The sequence below is a fragment of the Schistocerca gregaria genome, unplaced genomic scaffold (genome assembly GCF_023897955.1).
Source record: "Schistocerca gregaria isolate iqSchGreg1 unplaced genomic scaffold, iqSchGreg1.2 ptg000480l, whole genome shotgun sequence".
Taxonomy (NCBI): domain Eukaryota; kingdom Metazoa; phylum Arthropoda; class Insecta; order Orthoptera; family Acrididae; genus Schistocerca; species Schistocerca gregaria.
The window spans coordinates 1,120,845-1,131,418 of NW_026061890.1; positions in this window are offsets into that span (position 1 = coordinate 1,120,845).

A 10,574-nucleotide genomic window follows, 5' to 3' on the forward strand; every position below is an offset into this window, starting at 1 on the left:
AATTTCTGTGTTTCATCAACACTCTGATATTCCATAGATTACAGAATGCCTCCAGATGTGCATCGGAAACTGCTACTGGTCTTCCAGGGAACGATCAAAGCGTAGACTCTTTGAGACATTACTCCCATGGAGGAAAGTGCGCATGGTGACTGTTGTATTCAATCCCGATGCATTTTCTGTGTTTCATCAACACCCTGATAGTCCACAGATTACAGAATGCCTCCAGATGTGCATCGGTAACTACTACTGGCCTTCCAGGGAACGATCAAAGCGTAGACTGTTTGAGACATTACTCCCATGGAGGAAAACGCGCATGGTGACTGTTGTATTCAATCCCGAGGAAATTTCTGTGTTTCAATCCACACTTTGAAGGTCCACAGATCACAGAATGCCTCCAGATGTGCATCGGAAACTACTACTGGTCTCCAGGGAACGATTAATTATTAGACTGTTTGAGAACTACTCCCATAGAGGAAAGTGCGCATGGTGACTGTTGTATTCAATCGCGATGCAATTTGTGTGTTTCATCAACACTCTGATACTCCACAGATTACAGAATGCCTCCAGATGTGCATCGAAAACTACTACTGGTCTTGCAGGGAATGATCGAAGCGTAGGCTGTATGCGACATTACTCCCGTGGAGGAAGGTGCGCATGGTGACTTTTGTATTCAATCACGATGCAATTTCTGTGTTTCATCAACACTCTGATACTCCACAGATTACAGAATGCCTCCAGATGTGCATCGGAAACGACTACTGGTCTTCCAGGGAACGATCAAAGCGTAGACTGTTTGAGACATTACTCCCATGGAGGAAAGTGCGCATGGTGACTGTTGTATTCAATCCCGATGCAATTTCTGTGTTTCATCAACAGTCTGATAGTCCACAGGTTACAGAATGCCTCCAGATGTGCATCGGAAACTACTACTGGACTTCCAGGGAACGATCAACGCGTAGACTGTTTGAGACATTACTCTTATTGAGGAAAGTGCGCATGGTGACTGTTGTATTCAATCCCGATGCAATTTTAGTGTTTCATCAACACTCTGGTAGTCCACAGATTACAGAATGCCACCAGATGTGCATCGGAAACTACTACTGCTCTTCCAGGGAACGATTAAAGCGTAGACTGTTTGAGACATTACTCCTATGGAGGAAAGTGCGAATGGTGACTGTTGTATTCAATCCCGAGGCAATTTCTGTGCTTCAATCCACACTTTGAGGGTCCACAGATTACATAAGGAATCCAGATGTGCATCGGAAACTACTACTGGTCTTCCAGGGAATGATCAATGATTAGACTGTTTGAGAATTACTCCCATGGAGGAAAGTACGCATGGTGACTGTTGTATTCAATCCCGATGCAATTTTAGTGTATCATCAACACTCTGATAGTCCACAGATTACAGAATGCCACCAGATGTGCATCGTAAACTACTACTGGTCTTCCACGGAACGATCAAAGCGTAGACAGTTTGAGACATTACTCCCGTGGAGGAAAGTGCGCATGTTGACTGTTCTATTCAATCCCGATGCAATTTCAGTGTTTCATCAACACTGATACTCCACAGGATACAGAATGCAACCAGATGTGCATCGGAAACTACTACTGGTCTTCCAGGGAACGATCAAAGCGTAGACTCTTTGAGATATTACTCCCATGGAGGAAAGTGCGCATGGTGACTGTTGTATTCAATCCCGATGCATTTTCTGTGCTTCATCAACACCCTGATAGTCCACAGAATACAGAATGCCTCCAGATGTGCATCGGTACTTACTACTGGTCTTCCAGGGAACGATCAAAGCGTAGACTGTTTGAGCCATTACTCCCATGGAGAAAAGTGCGCATTGTGACTGTTGTATTCAATCCCGAGGCAATTTCTGTGTTTCAATCCACACTTTGAAGGTCCACAGATTACAAGAAGGAATCCAGATCTGCATCGGAAACTTCTACTGGTCTTCCAGGGAACGATCAATGATTAGACTGTTTGAGAATTACTCCCATGGAGGAAAGTGCGCATGGTGACTGTTGTGTTCAATCCCGATGCAATTTTAGTGTTTCATCAACACTCTGATAGTCCACAGATTACAGAATGCCACCAGATGTGCATCGGAAACTACTACTGGTCTTCCAGGGAACGATCAAAGCGTAGACTGTTTGAGACATTACTCCCGTGGAGGAAAGTGCGCATGGTGACTGTTGTATTCAATCCCGAAGCAATTTCTGTGTTTCATCAACACTCAGATACTCCACAGATTACAGAATGCCACAAGATGTGCATCGGAAACTACTACTGGTCTTCCAGGGAACGATCAAAGCGTAGACTGTTTAAGGCATTTATCCCATGGAGGAAAGTGAGCATGGTGACTGTTCTATTCAATCCCGATGCAATTTCTGTGTTTCATCAACACTCTGATAGTACACAGATTACAGAATGGCACCAGATGTGCATCGGAAACTACTACTAGTCTTCCAGGGAACGATCAAAGCGTAGACTATTTGAAAATTTCTCCCATGGAGGAAATGGCGCATGGTGACTGTTGTATTCAATCCTGATGCAATTTCTGTGTTTCATCAACACTCTGATAGTCCACAGATTACAGAATGACTCCTGATGTGCATCGGCAACTGATACTGGACTTCCAGAGAACGATCAAAGCGGAGACTGTTTGAGACATTACTCCCATGGAGGATAGTGCGCGTGGTGACTGTTGTATTCAATTGCGATGCTATTTCTGTGTTTCATCAAGACTCTGATATTCCACAGATTACAGAATGCCTCCAGATGTGCATCGGAAACTGGTACGTGTCTTCCATTGAACGATCAAAGCGTAGACACTTTGAGACATTACTCCCATTTAGGAAAGTGCGCATGGTGACTGTTGTATTCAATCCCGATGCATTTTCTGGGTTTCATCAACACTCTGATAGTCCACAGATTACAGAATGCCTCCAGATGTGCATCGGTAACTACTACTGGTCTTCCAGGGAACGATCAAATATTAGACTGTTTGAGAATAACTCACATGGAGGATAGTGCGCAAGGTGACTGTTGTACTCAATCCCGATGCCATTTCGGTGTTTCATCAACACTCTGATAGTCCACAGATTACAGAATGGCACCAGATGTGCATCGGAAACTACTACTAGTCTTCCAGGGAACGATCAAATATTAGACTGTTTGAGAATAACTCACATGGAGGATAGTGCGCAAGGTGACTGTTGTACTCAATCCCGATGCAATTTCTGTGTTTCATCAACACTCAGATACTCCACAGATTACAGAATGCCACCAGGTGTGCATCGGAAACTACTACTGGTCTTCCAGGGAACGATCAAAGCGTAGACTGTTTGAGACATACCTCCCGTGGAGGAAAGTGAGCATTGTGACTGTTCTATTCAATCCCGATGCAATTTCTGTGTTTCGTCAACACTCTGATAGTCCACAGATTACAGAATGGCACCAGATGTGCATCGGAAACTACTACTAGTCTTCCAGGGAACGATCAAAGAGTAGACTATTTGAAAATAACTCCCATGGAGGAAAGTGCGCATGGTGACTGTTGTATTCATTCCCGATGCATTTTATGTGTTTCATCAACACTCTGATAGTCCACAGATTACAGAATGCCTCCAGATGTGCATCGGTAACTACTACTCGTCTTCCAGGGAACGATCAAAGCGTAGACTGTTTGAGACATTACTCCCATGGAGGAAAGTGCGAATGGTGACTGTTGTATTCAATCCCGAGGGAATTTCTGTGTTGCAATCCACACTTTGAAGGTCCACAGATTACAGAAGGAATCCGGATGTGCATCGGAAACTACTACTGGTCTTCCGAGGAACGATCAATGATTAGACTGTTTGAGAATTACTCCCATGGAGGAAAGTGCGCATCGTAACTGTTGTATTCAATCCCGATGCATTTTCTGGGTTTCATCAACACTCTGATAGACCACAGATTGCAGAATGATTCCAGATGTTCATCGGAAACTACTACTGGTCTTCCTATGAACGATAAAAGCGTAGACTGTTTGAGACATTACTCCCATGGAGTAAAGTGCGCATGGTGACTGTTGTATTCAATCCCGAGGATATTTCTGTGTTTCCATCCACACTTTGAAGGTCCACAGATTACAGAAGGAATCCAGATGTGCATCGGAAACTACTACTGGTCTTCCAGGGAACGATCAAAGTGTAGACCGTTTGAGAATTACTCCCATGGAGGAAAGTGCGCATGGTGTCTGTTGTATACAATCCAGATGTAAGTTCTGTGTTTCATCAACAGTCTGATAGTCCACAGACTACAGAATGCCTCCAGATATGCATCGGAAACTACTACTGGACTTCCAGGTAACGATCAAAGAGTAGACTGTTTGAGACATTACTCCCATGGAGGAAAGTGTGCATGGTGACTGTTGTATTCAATCCCGAAGATATTTCTGTGTTTCATCAACACACTGATAGTCCACAGATTACAGAATGGCACCAGATGTGCATCGGCAACTACTACTGGTCTTCCAGGGAACGATCAAAGCGGTGACTGTTTGAGACATTACTCCCATAGAGGATAGTGCGCGTGGTGACTGTTGTATTCAATCCCGATGCAATTCCTGTGTTTCATCAACACTCTGATATTCCACAGATTACAGAATGCCTCCAGATGTGCGTCGGAAACTGGTACTGGTCTTCCATTGAACGATCAAAGCGTAGACACTTTAAGACATTACTCCCATTTAGGAAAGTGCGCATGGTGACTGTTGTATTCAATCCCGATGCATTTTCTGTGTTTCATCAACACTCTGATAGTCCACAGATTACAGAATGGCACCAGAAGTGCATCGGTAACTACTACTGGTCTTCCAGGGAACGATCAAATATTAGACTGTTTGAGAATAACTCACATGGAGGATAGTGCGCATGGTGACTGTTGTATTCAATCCCGATGCCATTTCGGTGTTTCATCAACACTCTGATACTCCACAGATTACAGAATGCCACCAGATGTGCATCGGAAACTACTACTGGTCTTCCAGGGAACGATCAAAGCGTAGACTCTTTGTGACATTACTCCCGTGGAGGAAGGTGCGCATGGTGACTGTTGTATTCAATCCCGATGCAATTTCAGTGATTCATCAACACTCTGATACTCCACAGATTACAGAATGCCACCAGATGTGCATCGGAAACTACTACTGGTCTTCCAGGGAACGATCAAAGCGTAGACTGTTTGAGACATACCTCCCGTAGAGGAAAGTGAGCATTGTGACTGTTCTATTCAATCCCGATGCAATTTCTGTGTTCCATCAACACTCTGATAGTCCACAGATTACAGAATGGCACCAGATGTGCATCGGAAACTACTACTAGTCTTCCAGGGAACGATCAAAGAGTAGACTGTTTGAAAATTACTCCCATGGAGGAAAGTGCGCATGGTGACTGTTGTATTCAATCCTGATGCAATTTCTGTGTTTCATCAACACTCTGATAGTCCACAGATTACAGAATGACTCCAGATGTGCATCGGAAACTGATACTGGACTTCCAGAGAACGATCAAAGCGGAGACTGTTTGAGACATTACTCCCATGGAGGATAGTGCTCGTGGTGACTGTTGTATTCAATCCCGATGCAATTTCTGTGTTTCATCAACACTCTGATATTCCACAGATTACAGAATGCCTCCAGATGTGCATCGGAAACAGGTACTGGTCTTCCATTGAACGATCAAAGCGAAGACACTTTGAGACATTGCTCCCATTTAGGAAACTGCGCATGGTGATTGTTGTATTCTATCCCGATGCATTTTCTGTGTTTCATCAACACTCTGATAGTCCACAGATTACAGAATACCTCCAGATGTGCATCGGTAACTACTACTGGTCTTCCAGGGAACGATCAAATATTAGACTGTTTGAGAATAACTCACATGGAGGATAGTGCGCAAGGTGACTGTTGTACTCAATCCCGATGCCATTTCGGTGTTTCATCAACACTCTGATAGTCCACAGATTACAGAATGGCACCAGATGTGCATCGGAAACTACTACTAGTCTTCCAGGGAACGATCAAATATTAGACTGTTTGAGAATAACTCACATGGAGGATAGTGCGCAAGGTGACTGTTGTACTCAATCCCGATGCAATTTCTGTGTTTCATCAACACTCAGATACTCCACAGATTACAGAATGCCACCAGGTGTGCATCGGAAACTACTACTGGTCTTCCAGGGAACGATCAAAGCGTAGACTGTTTGAGACATACCTCCCGTGGAGGAAAGTGAGCATTGTGACTGTTCTATTCAATCCCGATGCAATTTCTGTGTTTCGTCAACACTCTGATAGTCCACAGATTACAGAATGGCACCAGATGTGCATCGGAAACTACTACTAGTCTTCCAGGGAACGATCAAAGAGTAGACTATTTGAAAATAACTCCCATGGAGGAAAGTGCGCATGGTGACTGTTGTATTCATTCCCGATGCATTTTATGTGTTTCATCAACACTCTGATAGTCCACAGATTACAGAATGCCTCCAGATGTGCATCGGTAACTACTACTCGTCTTCCAGGGAACGATCAAAGCGTAGACTGTTTGAGACATTACTCCCATGGAGGAAAGTGCGAATGGTGACTGTTGTATTCAATCCCGAGGGAATTTCTGTGTTGCAATCCACACTTTGAAGGTCCACAGATTACAGAAGGAATCCGGATGTGCATCGGAAACTACTACTGGTCTTCCGAGGAACGATCAATGATTAGACTGTTTGAGAATTACTCCCATGGAGGAAAGTGCGCATCGTAACTGTTGTATTCAATCCCGATGCATTTTCTGGGTTTCATCAACACTCTGATAGACCACAGATTGCAGAATGATTCCAGATGTTCATCGGAAACTACTACTGGTCTTCCTATGAACGATAAAAGCGTAGACTGTTTGAGACATTACTCCCATGGAGTAAAGTGCGCATGGTGACTGTTGTATTCAATCCCGAGGATATTTCTGTGTTTCCATCCACACTTTGAAGGTCCACAGATTACAGAAGGAATCCAGATGTGCATCGGAAACTACTACTGGTCTTCCAGGGAACGATCAAAGTGTAGACCGTTTGAGAATTACTCCCATGGAGGAAAGTGCGCATGGTGTCTGTTGTATACAATCCAGATGTAAGTTCTGTGTTTCATCAACAGTCTGATAGTCCACAGACTACAGAATGCCTCCAGATATGCATCGGAAACTACTACTGGACTTCCAGGTAACGATCAAAGAGTAGACTGTTTGAGACATTACTCCCATGGAGGAAAGTGTGCATGGTGACTGTTGTATTCAATCCCGAAGATATTTCTGTGTTTCATCAACACACTGATAGTCCACAGATTACAGAATGGCACCAGATGTGCATCGGCAACTACTACTGGTCTTCCAGGGAACGATCAAAGCGGTGACTGTTTGAGACATTACTCCCATAGAGGATAGTGCGCGTGGTGACTGTTGTATTCAATCCCGATGCAATTCCTGTGTTTCATCAACACTCTGATATTCCACAGATTACAGAATGCCTCCAGATGTGCGTCGGAAACTGGTACTGGTCTTCCATTGAACGATCAAAGCGTAGACACTTTAAGACATTACTCCCATTTAGGAAAGTGCGCATGGTGACTGTTGTATTCAATCCCGATGCATTTTCTGTGTTTCATCAACACTCTGATAGTCCACAGATTACAGAATGGCACCAGAAGTGCATCGGTAACTACTACTGGTCTTCCAGGGAACGATCAAATATTAGACTGTTTGAGAATAACTCACATGGAGGATAGTGCGCATGGTGACTGTTGTATTCAATCCCGATGCCATTTCGGTGTTTCATCAACACTCTGATACTCCACAGATTACAGAATGCCACCAGATGTGCATCGGAAACTACTACTGGTCTTCCAGGGAACGATCAAAGCGTAGACTCTTTGTGACATTACTCCCGTGGAGGAAGGTGCGCATGGTGACTGTTGTATTCAATCCCGATGCAATTTCAGTGATTCATCAACACTCTGATACTCCACAGATTACAGAATGCCACCAGATGTGCATCGGAAACTACTACTGGTCTTCCAGGGAACGATCAAAGCGTAGACTGTTTGAGACATACCTCCCGTAGAGGAAAGTGAGCATTGTGACTGTTCTATTCAATCCCGATGCAATTTCTGTGTTCCATCAACACTCTGATAGTCCACAGATTACAGAATGGCACCAGATGTGCATCGGAAACTACTACTAGTCTTCCAGGGAACGATCAAAGAGTAGACTGTTTGAAAATTACTCCCATGGAGGAAAGTGCGCATTGTGACTGTTGTATTCAATCCTGATGCAATTTCTGTGTTTCATCAACACTCTGATAGTCCACAGATTACAGAATGACTCCAGATGTGCATCGGAAACTGATACTGGACTTCCAGAGAACGATCAAAGCGGAGACTGTTTGAGACATTACTCCCATGGAGGATAGTGCTCGTGGTGACTGTTGTATTCAATCCCGATGCAATTTCTGTGTTTCATCAACACTCTGATATTCCACAGATTACAGAATGCCTCCAGATGTGCATCGGAAACAGGTACTGGTCTTCCATTGAACGATCAAAGCGAAGACACTTTGAGACATTGCTCCCATTTAGGAAACTGCGCATGGTGATTGTTGTATTCTATCCCGATGCATTTTCTGTGTTTCATCAACACTCTGATAGTCCACAGATTACAGAATACCTCCAGATGTGCATCGGTAACTACTACTGGTCTTCCAGGGAACGATCAAATATTAGACTGTTTGAGAATAACTCACATGGAGGAAAGTGCGCATTGTGACTGTTGTATTCAATCCCGATGCCATTTCGGTGTTTCATCAACACTCTGATAGTGCACAAATTACAGGATGCCTCCAGATGTGCATCGGTAACTATTACTGTTCTTCCAAGGAACGATCAAAGCGTAGACTGTTTGTGACATTACCCCCGTGGAGGAAGGTGCGCATGGTGACTGTTGTATTCAATCCCGATGCAATTTCTGTGTTTCTTCAACACTCTGATTCTCCACAGATTACAGAATGTCTCCAGATGTTCATCGGAAACTACTACTGGTCTTCCAGGGAACGATCAAAGCGTAGACTGTTTGAGACATTACTCCCATGGAGGAAAGTGCGCATGGTGACTGTTGTATTCAATCCCGATGCAATTTCTGTGTTTCATCAACACTCTGATACTCCACAGATTACAGAATGCCACCAGATGTGCATCGAAAACTACTACTGGTCTACCAGGGAACGATCAAAGCGTAGACTGTTTGAGACATACCTCCCGTAGAGGAAAGTGAGCATTGTGACTGTTCTATTCAATCCCGATGCAATTTCTGTGTTCCATCAACACTCTGATAGTCCACAGATTACAGAATGGCACCAGATGTGCATCGGAAACTACTACTAGTCTTCCAGGGAACGATCAAAGAGTAGACTGTTTGAAAATTACTCCCATGGAGGAAAGTGCGCACGGTGACTGTTGTTTTCAATCCTGATGCAATTTCTGTGTTTCATCAACACTCTGATATTCCACAGATTACAGAATGACTCCAGATGTGCATCGGAAACTGATACTGGACTTCCAGAGAACGATCAAAGCGGAGACTGTTTGAGACATTACTCCCATGGAGGAAAGTGCGCGTGGTGACTGTTGTATTCAATCCCGATGCAATTTCTGTGTTTCATCAACACTCTGATATTCCACAGATTACAGAATGCCTCCAGATGTGCATCGGAAACTGGTACTGGTCTTCCATTGAACGATCAAAGCGAAGACACTTTGAGACATTGCTCCCATTTAGGAAAGTGCGCATGGTGACTGTTGTATTCAATCCCGATGCATTTTCTGTGTTTCATCTACACTCTGATAGTCCACAGATTACAGAATGCCTCCAGATGTGCATCGGTAACTACTACTGGTCTTCCAGGGAACGATCAAATATTAGACTGTTTGAGAATAACTCACATGGAGGAAAGTGCGCATGGTGACTGTTGTATTCAATCCCGATGCCATTTCGGTGTTTCATCAACACTCTGACAGTGCACAAATTACAGGATGCCTCCAGATGTGCATCGGTAACTATTACTGTTCTTCCAGGGAACGATCAAAGCGTAGACTGTTTGTGACATTACTCCCGTGGAGGAAGGTGCGCATGGTGACTGTTGTATTCAATCCCGATGCAATTTCTGTGTTTCATCAACACTCTGATACTCCACAGATTACAGAATGTCTCCAGATTTTCATCGGAAACTACTACTGGTCTTCCAGGGAACGATCAAAGCGTAGACTGTTTGAGACATTACTCCCATGGAGGAAAGTGCGCATGGTGACTGTTGTATTCAATGCCGATGCATTTTCTGTGTTTCATCAACACTCTGATAGTCCACAGATTACAGAATGCCTCCAGATGTGCATCGGTAACTACTACTGGTCTTCCAGGGAAAGATCAAATGTTAGACTGTTTGAGAATAACTCACATGGAGGATAGTGCGCATGGTGACTGTTGTATTC